General features: G+C 33.3%; 1 long non-coding RNA gene across 1 annotated transcript; it reads right to left on the bottom strand.

The window, feature by feature from the left end:
- Nucleotides 1–11,535: 11,535 nt before the first annotated feature.
- Nucleotides 11,536–14,796, bottom strand: LOC141706029 (uncharacterized). The gene is made up of 3 exons (XR_012568585.1): nucleotides 14,613–14,796; nucleotides 14,015–14,533; nucleotides 11,536–12,032 (listed from the first exon to the last, which is right to left on the bottom strand). It is a non-coding gene; the product is annotated as an uncharacterized LOC141706029 (long non-coding RNA).
- Between the last annotated feature and the right edge of the window lie 304 nt (nucleotides 14,797–15,100).

The raw sequence follows: 15,100 nt of genomic DNA on the forward strand, positions 1-15,100 counted from the left end.
CACATATTATTATTAGGAAAGCTGCTAGCTATGTATATGACACACATCAGAGACTCTAACATTTTTTTTGTCAACTCTACTAAATTTCGGATAGAATTAAAATCAACAGCAGTTCCTTTTTTAAATCCACGTATGACATGTTTTTATTTATTTGGGAATTCATATATTTGCACGAGGGGTCATATCTTATTTTATTGGAGAATGACCAAGAATATAACGATAATTAAGCTTTATTGATGTGTTTAAGGACTCCACCATATCATTTTACTAAAATAGAATTTCCTAGTTACATGTACCACCTATCCTAGGCACGCTTTTGCTTTTTTTTTTTTTTTTTTTTTTTTTTTTTTTTTTTTTTTATCGTAGGTAACCCGCAGCCGCTACCCTTCGGGTGCGCACTGGGTAAACCCTACGGGCTCACGCAATAGCCTGCAAACCACGTGAACCAAGGTAAACCGCATTTAAGCTTTTTCTAGAAATTCTACGCAACTAAATGCAATTTCGGCTGATTTCTGCAACTCCATGTAACTAGATATAATCTCGAATGCGACCAAAACACTCATGCAATTAGTGGCATATCTAGTCGATTTTGTTTGTACAGTATTTTTTCAAATATTTTCATCAAATAGTAGAATCGCAAAAAAACTTAGAAAAATAGTACTTTTCGTAATTTCTTATAAGCTATTTAAATAAAGATCCAATTCAGAGCAAAATAACTACAAGCGTTTTTTTATTAAAAATAATTACTAGTTACTTTTTATGATAAGAACTAATTATGTAACTTCCACTGACCAATATAATAAGAAGATAAAATAATCGCATAAGAAGATAAAATCGGCGCAAATTCTAATCTATTATAATCAAAAAGCATCACACATGCTTAAACAAGCATTTATGATAACAAGGTGTAAAATAAATTCCCTATTAGATTCATACAAGAGATATGATGATTTCATAATGCGGGTGGATCTTTTTCAATTAAATCTAAAAATTATCTATCAAATTGATATGGCTCCGGTTGAAGCCGTCGTTCATCAACTGGGATTTCCATAATCGAAACATCCTCAGTGTATTACAAGCGACGAGGTGTTATTCCCCTAAAGTGTTTATTATAGGATACATGACCTTTCTTGTTTTGCTCTTTATAATTTTCTTGCTGCTTCCCACTTACAACAATGCATCTAAGAATATCATTTATCTTTTTGCTTCCCACTTTTTTCCGTAGAGTTCAGTTTTTCTTCAAAGCGATTTAACATATTGCCCACGCAATAGAGTTGTTCTATTACATCGGGATTGCTAATGAGTACTGGTTGCATTCCACTAAATAATGGATTTTTATGCATGACATAGCACCCATCTTCATATTCATGTTGCTGGTATCGTCCATCTTAATGTTGATCTTGTTTGTAGAGTCCATCCTTATGTTGATCTTACGTGTAGCGTTCATCTTGATCTTGATCTTGATCATTGAGTCCATCTTTATAATGCTTGAATCGTCCATCTTCATGTCGCTTGAAGCGTCCATCTTCATGTTATTTGATGTGTCCATCTTCATGTTGCTTGAAGTGTTCATTTTCATGTAGCTTAAAGCGTCCATCTTCATCAAAGTTGCATCCGTTATTGTGAGAGCTTCCATCATTGTTAGACATCTTTTCCTCCTAAGATTTAGTTTGATTCAAACCCCTCCTTCTAGTGCCAATTTATTAATGAAGGAATTGGGTTAACAAAGAATTGAGGTTCGCGGCCGGAATCAAGATCTGCAACGGTGGTCGTGATCAGGAAAATCACCGGAGTGCATTGATTTGTGAATAAGAAACTGCTAAGATTGCTAGGGTTTATGTTTTCCTTCTAAGAGCTCTCAAACACTTCCCTTACAATGTTCCTACGTACCTCCTTTTATAGAGGATCAAACCGGATGTAGTTCTTGGGGAACAAGATATGTAGATGGACTTCTTGTTATAACATGGACATTATTTTTCTTTAGGAGTGCCCGACGATACATCATAGTCACAAAGGCCCATGGTTCGGTTACGACTTTGGAACTTCAGGGATAAAAAAACTCCCCATCCGGTGGATATCCTGTTAGCCACCGCTATCTTCGTCGATCATAACTGCATGTATAATCATGAATTACCACAAATATTCAAGTGCATATTTTCCGCCGATGAGGGTAATCCACCAGACTACAGGAAAAATGATCCCCAGTATAAGTGCAAAGTGCGAGATAACCCAAATTTGTCCTACTAAGGAAAACCCAACGAATACAGATATAGGGCTACCAAAGCACACACTAAGTGTTTGTGACCGTTCCCCTATGAGAACAACTCTCAAGATGGCCTTTTCCTTCGTCGGGAAGGATTGGAGTTGTACGAAGGACTCCTTTGTGCCTAGGGCGCGCCCTAGGCATGAAGAGCTCCTCCGGGGCTCCATCTCCTCTCTTGTATGATTCTTATGCTTTATTTACATCCCAGTTTAGTTGTGGGAGTTATATCTTTGCTAATTATTTCAAGTCATTTCACATGTGTTGCGGAGTGGTCACCCCGTACGGCCACACAGCACGGGGCGCGCCGTAGGATAGTCTAGGTCATTTCCCCTGAGTCCGGATCATTTTTTGTTCCTTGACTACTTTAATCTTTCTCCCTTATCTTAGAGTCATATTTTGTAGACTCCTTATCAAACCTTGTTCTTCATCATAATCTTTTAATATAGCGACTGTCGTGGCATCGTTGTCGTAGCGGCCATCGCGTACTTTCTTTATCTTGGTTATTTTGATCTCCCATTGTGATGGTCACCGTAATCCTTCGTATAAAACTTTACCAATCGCCGTTATAACTCTTCATCGTCAACAGTTGTCGTAAGTAACTCCGATATAGGGTGAACGCTATAGGGCGAGCCCGAGGCTCCTCAGACGCGTTCTCCGAAACTCGTCCGTCGTGTTCCTCGATGTTGATCCAACCCTTATTTTTAAAGATCGAAAAAAATATTTATTATGATTATATGGTATAACATCCTACAATTGTAGAAATGAAAAGAAATCTATTGTCTATCCATCCAAATCAATTTTGATAGTTGTAACTTGTCAAACAATTAGACTATGCAAGGATATCCAACATTGTACCAACATCACTTTTATCATATATTGGCATAACCGTTTTAACATCTAAAGATTCGACGTGTATTCAGAACCACAAATCTTAATAACATTCACCATTCCCTATTTCGTGGCAATATAGTGCATATCAAGAAGTTGATAGGTCTTTGATAAACACAGTAAACATACTTGTAATAACAAAAAGATAAAGATAAAGTGTGCACAAAATAATCACAAAAATAAGGACCCAAAACCCTGACAAAAAGAATGTCTTAATTTAAAATAATGAGTAAAAGACAAGACTTGTGGTACAAAACCGATAAACAGTAAAACCCCTACTTCTTATACATATAATCATATAATACAATAAAGCTTATATATTAACATTTAAATCAACATGTGGACCATGAAATAAAGAAAATTACCCTAGTAATCCAGCACTAGATTAAACTCGTGCTATACACAGGATTGCATATTAATTTCATCAAATAAATTACCATAACTTTGAAACTTACTTTTTTGAACAAATTAAGACTAGTTTGCTATAATAATTTTTATTTTTTCTCGTAATCCATTGTTGTATAATTAGTAAATTATTTGTTTGTTATGTTTATATATTTTTCTACTCTTTTAATTTTTAATATATTTTTTTAATTATAATGTTGATAAAGTGTGTTTATTATAATATATTTTTACTACATTTATTTAATATTAGATTATGTCTTTTATCTATTTATTTTTGAGTGTTTTTATCATAATCAAAGTGTTTTAGTTTAGTTCTACTTATCACATTTACAACAAGTACCAAATAATTTTGACCGTTAATTTTGTTTTTATTCTAACGGTTCGTATGTTTTATACAGTATTACTACCAACCAAATATCCTCCTTAAACTAATTATATATATGATATAATTTCAAATCCATCTCATAGCAGGGGCACATCGATGATTAAAATTTTAACATTCCAGGCAAGCATTATGTATATTTATTTTTTAATGTAACTTATTACAAAAGTTTTTATATATTGGAAACATGCCCAAAATTAAACATACCATTGAATTATAGAGTATATGATTCTATCAATGAAAAAAATTGATGAATTAAAGTGAAACTGATATGTGAATTGTGATTGGGGTGATATCCAGTTCTGAAAAGTTAAAAGAATTAGAGTACAATATAGAAATCGACTCGACTCTAGAGCCTAGATCGAATGAAATACTGACAATGGACCTTGACTGAAGATAAGAACTCTAAATTGGAAATTATTAAAAAAAATATTATAATATATATATATACATAAATATATAAAGTGGATCGCCTTATTAATGAATTGGATCATCCTAAATCCATATCCTCTCCATTTATAGTCGTATTTTTCTTATTGGATAATATCTCGGGTCGGTTCGGATTTTCGCTCCATTGACAAGCCTGCTTGGGATTTAAGTATACATAGAAAGCACTTCATGCCATCACTAACTAATATTACGATCGGTTTTTAATTTTAGTTTATTTAATAATTTATTTTTTTTTCAAATGAATATGCTGAATTATCATATCACACCCGTTTGTTTTGGTTATCGTAAACTGTCAAAACTAACAAAAGTTGGCTAAGGTGTATAAAAGGATGGGCCAATTAAACATAGGTTCAGAAAATATAAATGAGGAAGGATATCAAATATCCGCTAAATTAAAATGGTATAATATGATTTTAACCCGTTAGTGATGTGTGCAACTAACTATTCTTATAATTAAAATTGTCGTAATTAATGTGATTCAGGATTGTGTTTAATTAACATTTTAAGGAATTCATTTGAATTTTTCAAATTAAATTTAATTTATATTTTTTAAAATACCTTATAATTAAATGGTGTTAGATAAATATCTAAAAGAATATTTTATAATACAATCAATTAAGATCGTAAAATAATCATAAAATGGTTTTGATATTCTTTTAAATTATAAAAGATATTATTAAAATGTATGTACTGGTATTAAAAGATCGTGAGATTTTATTATTTAATAAAATGTGAATTTTGATAAATTTCTTGTTTATTTTAAGTAATTTGATACACAACTCTATGTTCCCCCATATTTTGAATAATTTTTCAAAAACTCTACTTTAAATTATAGAAGTTTGGCAGAAATTTTATCAACTTTTTTAAAAAAATTTACAATACTTTTTATTACCTCTAAATGTATATATTTACAAATTGAGATGAGATTATGGACACTTGTTTGACTATGTCTTGATTATCTTACCATGTAAATTACTTCACTTATTGATTCTGTTTTCAATTTATGAAAATGGCATACTACCATGTAAATTACTTCGCTTTTTGATTTCACCATATAGAGCGACATTTTCCGTGTACAATCATCAACAAATAAAAGAAAGTATTTGGGAGTTTGTTTTGATATCAAGCAGACTTCACAATTCTTCTTAGGTTGCAGAAATTTAGGAATTCCCAACGCCATTTCTTCTCTAGACATTAGATTCATTGCTTGGAAATTAACATGACCAAGACGTGTGTGCCATATCATGTCTCCTCCTCAGTTTTTGATAGCCAGCATACAGGTTTGCTTTCCTTAAGACTAATCTTGTATAGTCGATTCGGAGATCTCTGTACTTTCATAAGTAGTGTGCCGCCCTGATTGAAAACTCTCAACTGATCTTCCTCCAATATCACTTTACTCCCCTCAGCCAATTGACCCAGACTAAGTGTGTTGTTGCACAGCGTTGGTATATAATACACATCACGAAGATTCCATTCCTCACCATTCTTACACTTAAAAGATATTACTCACTTACCTTGAATAGCGGCAGTAGATCCATCTCCAAATCGTACCTCTCCCGTGATTTTCTCGTCCAATTCTCTGAATTTTCCCCGCTCTTTAGTCATATGTTGCCTGGCTCTGTTATCAAGATACCATACCTGAGACACTCCACTTCTTTGATCGAGTATGGGCTTTACTCTTTCTTCATTTAGCAGAACCATATCCTTTCTTGTAACATCAGACTCCGCAAGCAGCAAAGCGGGTTCGTCTTCTTCAGCTTGAACCATGTTCGCCTCTGGTCTGTGTTCTTTCTCTTTCCGCAGTTTACGACATTCAGACGCAAAATGACCATATGTTCCACAGTTGTAACATCTTACACTTCTTCTATCACGAGTCCCACGTCCACCATTTCTACCTCGAGAGTCTGACCCTCGTGTCCTTTGTGTCCAAGATCCTTTGCCTCCCATCTTATTTGTCTTGCTTATCCACTCCTCTCTTGTGAACAGCAATTTTCCACTATTATTTTCACGTTTCGACCATTCCTCTTCAGTGAGCAGTAGTTGTCCTCCTCCACTATCGTTCTGGCCTCTGGTTCGTTCATCATGTGCCTTGAGTGAACCCACAGCCTCCTTGACAGTCATGTTATCCAGGTCTCCAAATTGCACAATTGTGGACACGATTTACAGGTACTTGTTTGGCATTGCACGGAGTAAACTCTTCACAACGTAGCTTTCTGATATCTCCACATCTAGAGCTCACATATTTGTCACTAATACGTTCAGTTTCATACAGAACTCATCCAGTTGATCCGACTCCTTCATACGCAGTGTTTCAAACTCACTATTCAAGGTCTGAACCTTTGCTTTCTTCACGCGATCTGCTCTTTGACACATAGTCTTTATCGCTTCCCATGCCTCGCTTGCAGTCTTCTTCTCAGCCACTGACAATAATACATCCTCGGGTATACTTTGATATATAGCTGCAAGAGCGATTTGATTGTGTTTCTCATCAACTGGAGTCTTGTCATCTTTATTGATCTCTACGGGATCGCAGACACCATGGGTTTTCATCAAGGCTCTCATCTACAGGGCCCAAGCGGTGTAATTGCTCCTGGCCAACATATGATAATTCAGACCGATGGCACCATCTTTCAGCTTAGTCTTCTCTGTTGTCATTCTTGGCATATAATTGGGCATACAGAGTGTACACCTAGCTTGTGGCTCTGATACCAAATAATGAAAACTTTCTTGTATATAAGTACTAATATATTAACTATTTGTGTGTAAAACTGAAGAAACAAAGATGCTTGCACGGTTTAATTCACTTCCCTTAGAAAACATAAGAGGAATACAAAGAAAATAAAATAGCGATCCACACGCAGGAGGTTTCTACAAAATAGTTGAAACAAACACTAATTCCTACCTGTAACCCACTACTCCTATTACTGCAGCTTATTCTCCTAAAAAATCTCCAACAGCTAGATGACTGATTCAAGTCATACTGGACACCTAAAACAACTCGACTAAAACAATTTAGTCGACTAATACTTTATTCAGACATAAGTTTAGATTAAATAATTTCCAACAGATAGTACCCACCATTGTTGTTTTGTTGCCGCATTTGTGTTTGAGATGCTTGTTGCAGCTGAGCTGCTGCTGGTCTTGCTAATCCCATTGTGACGTGTGAAGTTAAAGTTGGAGGCGGTGGTAGGGGGGTAGCACCATATTCATAGGACATGAGGCTAACAGGTTGGAGAATACAAGACTTGTGGTACCAAACCAATAAACAGTAAAACCGCTAATTCTTATACATATAATCATATAATACAGTAAAGCTTATATATTAACATTTAAATCAACATGTGGACCATGAAATAAAGAGAATTACCCATGTAATCTACTACTACCTTAAACTCGTGCTATGCACCGGATTGCGTATTAATTTCATCAAATAAATTACCATAACTTTCAAACTTACTTTTTTGAACAAATTAAGACTAGGTTGCTATAATAATTTTCATTTTTTCTCGTAATTCATTGTTGTATAATTAGTAAATTATTTGTTTGTTATGTATATATATTTTTCTACTATTTTAATTTTTAATATATTTTTTTAATTATAATATTGATAAAGTGTGTTTATTATAATATATTTTTACTACATTTATTTATTATTAGATTATGTCTTTTATCTATTTAGTATTGAGTGTTAATTATGTTTTTATTTTAACAGTTCGTATGTTTTATACAGTATTACTACCAACCAAATATACGCCTTAAACTAATTATATATATGATATAATTTCAAATTCATCTTTAGGGCACATGGATTATTAGAATTTTAGCATTCCGGGCAAGCATTGATGTATATTTATTTTTTAACGTAACTTATTACAAAAGTTTTTATTAATTGGAAATATACCATAAATTAAACATACCATTTAATTATAGAGTATATGATTCTATCGATGAAAAAAAATTGATGAATCGAAGTGAAACTGTTATGTGAATAGTGATTGGGGTGATATATCGCATCTGAAAAGTTAAAAGAATTAGAGTATAATATTGAAATGGACTCGACTCTACAGCCTAGATCGAATGAAGTACAAACAATGGACCTTGACTGAAGATAAGAACTCTAAATTGGAAATTATAAAAAAAATTATAATATATATACACATATATATAAACTTATTAACGAATCAGGTCGGCCTAAATCTATATCCTCACCATTTATAGTCGGATTTTTCTTATTGGATAATATCTCGCGTCGAAATTTTAATGGGTCGATTGATATCCGCGGATTGGATGAGGTTGATTCGGATTTTCGCTCCCTTGACAAGCCTACTCGGGATTTAAGCATACATAGCAAGCACTTCATGCCATCACTAACTAATATTACGATCGTTTTTTAATTTTAGTTTATTTAATAATTTTTTTTTCCAAATGAATATGCTGAATTATCATGTCACACCCGTTTGTTTTTGTTATCGTAAACTGTGAAAACTAACAAAAGTTAGGTAAGGTGTGTAAAAGGATGGGCCAATTAAACATAGGTTCAGAAAATATAAATGAGGACGGATTTCAAATAGCCGCTAAATTAAAATGGTACAATATGATTTTAACTTTTTAGTGATGTGTGCAACTGATTGCATATATAATTAAAATTGTCATAATAAATGTGATTCATGATTGTGTTGAATTAACATTTTAAGGAATTTATTTGAATTTTTTAAATTCCATTTAATTTATATTTTTTAAAATTTCTTAAAATTAAATGGTGTTAGATAAATATCTAAAAAAATATTTTATAATACAATCAATTAAGATCGTAATATAATCATAAAATTGTTGTGATATTCTTTTAAAATTATAAAAGATTTCATTAAAATGTATGTACTGGTATTAAAATTTCGTAAGATTTTATTATTTAATAAATGTGAATTTTGGTAAATTTCTTGTTTATTTTAAAAACTTTGATACACAACTCTATATTCCCCCATATTTTGAATAATTTTTCAAAAACTCTACTTTAAATCATAGAAGTTTGCAAGAAATTTTATCAACTTTTTTTAAAAAAATTACAATAATTTTTATTACCTCTAAATGTATATATTTACAAATTGAGATGAGATTATGAACATTTGTTTGACTATGTCTTGATTATCTTGCCATGTAAACTACTTCACCAAATGAAAATGCCATACAACCAATCCTAGCTTTGCTATTACTTTTTTAGATAAGGACGCATTTAAGATATAAAAAAGAATTACAGTCCAAACAATTTATAGCTTTATTATGATAGTAAGTAATATGTAAGAACTGCTCATATATGATGATCATATAAAAAAATTACAAATTATATTATGTATTATAATCAAGAAGCAATTTCTTTGCTTAAAGTGACACTAAGAATAAGAACTTGCAAAATAAATTTTGTTTCACATTCATATATGAGAAAGATCTCACTAAACATATGGATCCTCCCCTTAAATATAATTTAGTTCTCGTGTCCTAGCAGCAACCTTTGACCATATTAGCATAACAAGCAATATATGTTCTTCTCATTCTTCCTTGTAGGATTATGGACCTCACATGCTTCAAAGAATATTTCATCCAAAAATTGTTTGAACCATGCAGGTTTCTTTGCCATATCTTCCATACCTATTCTTGATAATGCTAATGATCGTTTTCTTCAATATAATTTAGTTCTTGGAGTCCCATGAGCAACCTTTAACCATGAAACATGTCTGAAGTCATATTAGCTTTCAGAGATTCCTTTCTCGTGGTAAGGTGTAAGCCATAACTCAATTAATAAATATCATATTAATCAGTTTGTTCAACCAGTTAGCCTCATGTCCTACGGATATGGTTCTACCAGCCGACCACCGCCTCCAACTTTAACATCACAGCTCACAATGGGATTAGCAAGGCCAGCAATAGGCATCTCAAATACAAATGCTGCAAAAAAACAACAATGGTGGGTAGTATCAACCCCCGGGGATTGCTTTCCATGGGCAAAACCACACTACAAGGAAAAAGGCTAAAAGCCACCGTTTTTAAAAACGGTTGCTTTTAGCTATAAACGACCGAAGTCGGTGGATTTTAATATAAAATCGACGCTCTCCATCGGTGGCTTTTAAGCTGGTCGAAATTGTTTTTTGCGGTGGAATTTAAATAAAAACGACCGGTTGGGCGGTGGCTTTTATTAGAAGTCAACTTTTCAGTTTTTTGTCTTGAATGTTTGGCGAAAATTTGAACCTCCCGCTCTTAATTTCTACTAAAATTTGAATTTCCCGCTTTGAGATTATAAGTCACTCAGATCGGTGGCTTTTATATGGCTTTGGATTAATTTATATAACCTGTTACTTTCTAATTTAGGTAACCAAAAATGGTCAAGAACCATTTAATCTCATTTCTATACAATTCTAACCTGTGTAGCTTTATCAATTTAACAAACAACTATTCAGATGAAGAAAAGAAGGAGCAAGCTTAAAATAACATAATAGTCACCCCAATAACATAATAGTCACCCCAGTTACATTCATTCCCAACAAATCTAACAAAAGCTCACAGAAGTACCAAAATACTACATCAAGTTTAAGATGGTTTTGCATAGTTGGTTTAAAAGCACCATGTACCAAAAGTAACATAACCTTAACCTAAATTCTACTACTCATAAAGTGGACAGTAGAACAAATTCGGGTCAAGGTCCTGCTCGTCATCCATCCCTAGTAAAAGCCTGGTATGCCCCCCTGGAACCACTTCTGGCGTACGAGCCCATAGAAAACAAAAAGAATAATGGCGTCAAGAAATTATTTCAGACTACTAAAATCAGATTTCATGACTTGATGTCATGCACAGTTAAAAAAGACAACCCCCTCCCTTTGTTTAGTTTTAGTAGACAAGGGAAAAAGAAATAAGACCTATTTTATGAAGCCATACTAAAGAAATAAGAAATAAAATATGTGCAAAAACCAGCGCTATAACAAATACAGGTCATACAACTATAAGAAATAGAGATATCCGTGGAGTATAAACCACTTCTATGTAAATAATGACATGTTTTGAACACCGAGGCTCCAAATAACCTATACAATGTTAATTGCTATGCACGTTAATCGTAGCATTTTCTACCAAATGTTAATGCATAAATTTATCACGTCAAAATAAAGAGATTATAAGCTAGCTAAATCGATCGCAAATATATAGTTTATAAAAGTTATGCATCACTTGATCAATGATCTCACTCGCAATCCTCATATATTGGTCCCATGATGATTGTTGTATCTGGTCACCTTTGTCTGGAAAAGCTGCAGTGGCTGATTTCTCCATCATTTCATTAAGTTTGGCACGCGGAACTCGATCCATTCCCTCCAAAGACTTGACCATAATTGTCACCTCAGATAAAACCCTTTGAATAAGTAAGTAGGCGTCATCTGGAATGGTTGTTTGAGAGGCCTGAGTGGACTGAGATGCCTTTAATCTAGCTGCCTCATCAGCTCCCAATAACTCCAATACAGTATTTCGAGGATACAGTACAAGCCTATTTTTCTTTGGCATTCTTGCCTTTATCAGAAGTTCCAAGTCTCGTTTTATTTGGCTAGCGGGAGAAAGAGGTGCCTCGGGGGCTGGTTGAGTGCTGACCATGGCCTCTAAAGATTCCTGCTTAATAAAATTTGTAAGAAATAGTCAAAACACAAAGTAAATAAAAGCAAGTACCAACATTTCATTGAGCAAATATTAAAGCAATAACCCTACCAAACACAATCTGTTCAATATTATTTTATACATTTTTTATTTTATTTAAAAAACTCTTAAATATTCAATTTTATTATAAGTAAATGAGCATAAAGAGGTGTTAAAGTCTTGATGAAGACTAGAGATATATGAATGTTATGTTAAATACAAAAGGTTAGGCTTCTATCACTCCATCTAACACAGCAAACTGTAGCCTAAAGGCTCAGTGAGTTCCTATTTCTAAAAACTAAAACTGACTTATTGCTAAATATATAAAGGAGCAATGTATTTTTAATTCTCAAAAAATTATTATATGAAGACTTATATTATCAAAATTTATAAATGAAGACTTAAAAAAATCTAGCTCCAAAAAAAAAATTTAAAGGATGGGAAAAGATTATAGATAGCTTCTATCTAGCATCTTCAACAAAAACTCTCTCTCATTCTGTAACCATATCATGACTACTATTCATTTCTATGAAGAGTAGTTACTATGCAGAATTGTAAAATCTATATTTAAAGCTCGACTAGCAGGAACTACAGCGTTATGGATTGAGATAGTTGATAGCGGTCATCTGTACCATCCTAAATTTACCACGATATTGCTAATTTATTTATCTCAATTTAGATTTAGCCATGTAAGCAGAACCGGTAAATGTTTTAGCATCCTTAAGAATGGCCTATGGCCTTTAAATTTTTATTATAATTTTATGGACGGAGTTAAACGAGGTCCAATTTGCATGACACTACTCCTACTGCAGCTTTAATATTTTCTTTTATATTTAACATAACATTCATCATTTAACTATACTTTAGATAACATGTGTGGCCTCTGCTATCAAGAAGATAAAGTCATTTTATTGTATTACACAATTCACCCTTGTCTGGTATTCATCTAGGTTGTATATACACTACACTCACACCGCTTTCTCTTGTCCCATATAAATTGAATATGAATGTATACCAGACAAGAGAGTAAAATAGAAGAAAATTAAACTACCTTTTAGTTTAACTTTAAAATATTGAATACAGGACAATTTAAAATAAATTTAGACTACATGTTTTAATAACTACACTTAATACATAACCACTACCTTATTTCTCTCTAATACTTCCTAAAAATACTCCAACATTCATAGACTGATTCTACTACTGATATAAGCTATTAATATTCAAAAATACTCCAGCTTATTTATTTAAATAAAACATGTTTTGATTAATTCCCACATACCCCCCCTTAATCTAAGCTGGTTTCTGCAGCTTCTTAATCCCCAACAATTCTCTCATCTTTTCATCTGCTATCAAGCACATAAAGTATAGGATGTATCAGTCCGAGTTGGATATACTGCTGTACTTTTCTTTTTTGCCTGTTTCTTGTTTTACAGAAAGGTGGAACTAGTTTATTGGACAAGTAGGAAACTAGGAGGAATCATGATTTTACCTCAACCTGTTTTGATGTATATAGTACTTTGTATTTATATAGTACTTTGTATAAATATAATTTGACCTCATTTCAAATATCCATCCGACCTATATTTACAAGAAGCTGTCGACTTCTCTTTGAGTCTCATTAGATTAAGACTTATCACCCATCACTTCCACCCATGCCCTAAAATAAAAATATCTTTACAGATCTGGAGTCTAGACAGTTAAGAGGCTCCTTACTTTTTAACCAGCTGTTAATCAAATATTGATCGGATATTATTTCTTTTTTCTAAGCACTCTAGTATATTTTTTGCTAAGCACTGTAGCCTTCATGCCATGATCAGTCCGCATTAACATGAAACAAAAGTCAGAATGAATAGCTACAAAATAAGAACAATAGCTATAGAATAAGGGTCCCCAGGATATAAATTATTGCACATCAGAAGGGATATAAATGTTCATCAAAAGGGATGAGAATGTACCCATCTTCTCACACAAAAGGGAACAACCCCACTTTTGTGATTAAAGTCCAAGTTGGCACGATTTTTTTCCCAATATGTGAAGCCTTCTTAAATTTATCGGTCCCCCAATGCCTAGTGATGCTTTTCCATGCACCCTTGTTAAAATAATGTGGTTTCACTATAAGTCTAGTTGCATAAGTGTAGCCTAAACTTATGGCAATTTTCACTCTCTCATCCGCTCGACTTTTCTCCTTGCTAAGTAGTTGCTTTCAATTATTCTGAATATGAGCTTTAATATATCTGTCTCCTTCTTCGTCAGGACAATCATAATTATAATAGACCTACCAAAAAATAAACACAATTCTTAGTATAAATTCAAACTCTAAATGTACCAACTAATAAGTATTTAAATGCCCTGTAATCAATTGCATAACTATCAAGAAAAGCTTCTCTCGTTTTCCGCTGGTATTTATGGTATCTTTGTCCCAAAGACATCGAACTATGGCCAACACAGTCTTTTTGTAATGAGCCTCTACGATACTGTAAAAGTTAAAATATAAAAACAATCAGATAACAAATAACAAGTTCTGACAAAAAAAAGATAACAAAGTTATATTACCATCCATCAACAAAGTGAACAGTTCCAAGTTTAACCCAGTTTATCGGTCTCTTATGAAAATCTCCTTGTGAAGCTTTCCGCTCGAGTCTCTCAACAATAATTGCTATATCCTCCTCATCCATTGTGCCACTATTTTCAATTTCCATTGCATCACTTCCATCACCTCTTCCCATGGCCCCTTTGCTTCCCCTGCCTCCTCCATCACCTCTTCCCCGGGACCCCCCTCTTCCCCTTCCTCTTACCATTCCCCTTCCCCTTCCCCCACTGCTAATACCCCTTGCCCCACTGCTAGTACCTGCGCCACCCAATACCAGGAGCACCATAAAAACAATCAACCATCAAATTTGACTCGTGATCTGTTGCAAAATAAGAAATAAATTTAAACCACATAAATTATATATTAAATTATTATTAAATTTATACCCTGCCTTCAACTTAACATGCTTCCTGCTATATAAGGAACAAAATTATGCAACAATTATCATAAT

The sequence above is a fragment of the Apium graveolens genome, chromosome 2 (assembly GCF_009905375.1).
Source record: "Apium graveolens cultivar Ventura chromosome 2, ASM990537v1, whole genome shotgun sequence".
In the NCBI taxonomy this organism is placed as follows: Eukaryota; Viridiplantae; Streptophyta; class Magnoliopsida; order Apiales; family Apiaceae; genus Apium; species Apium graveolens.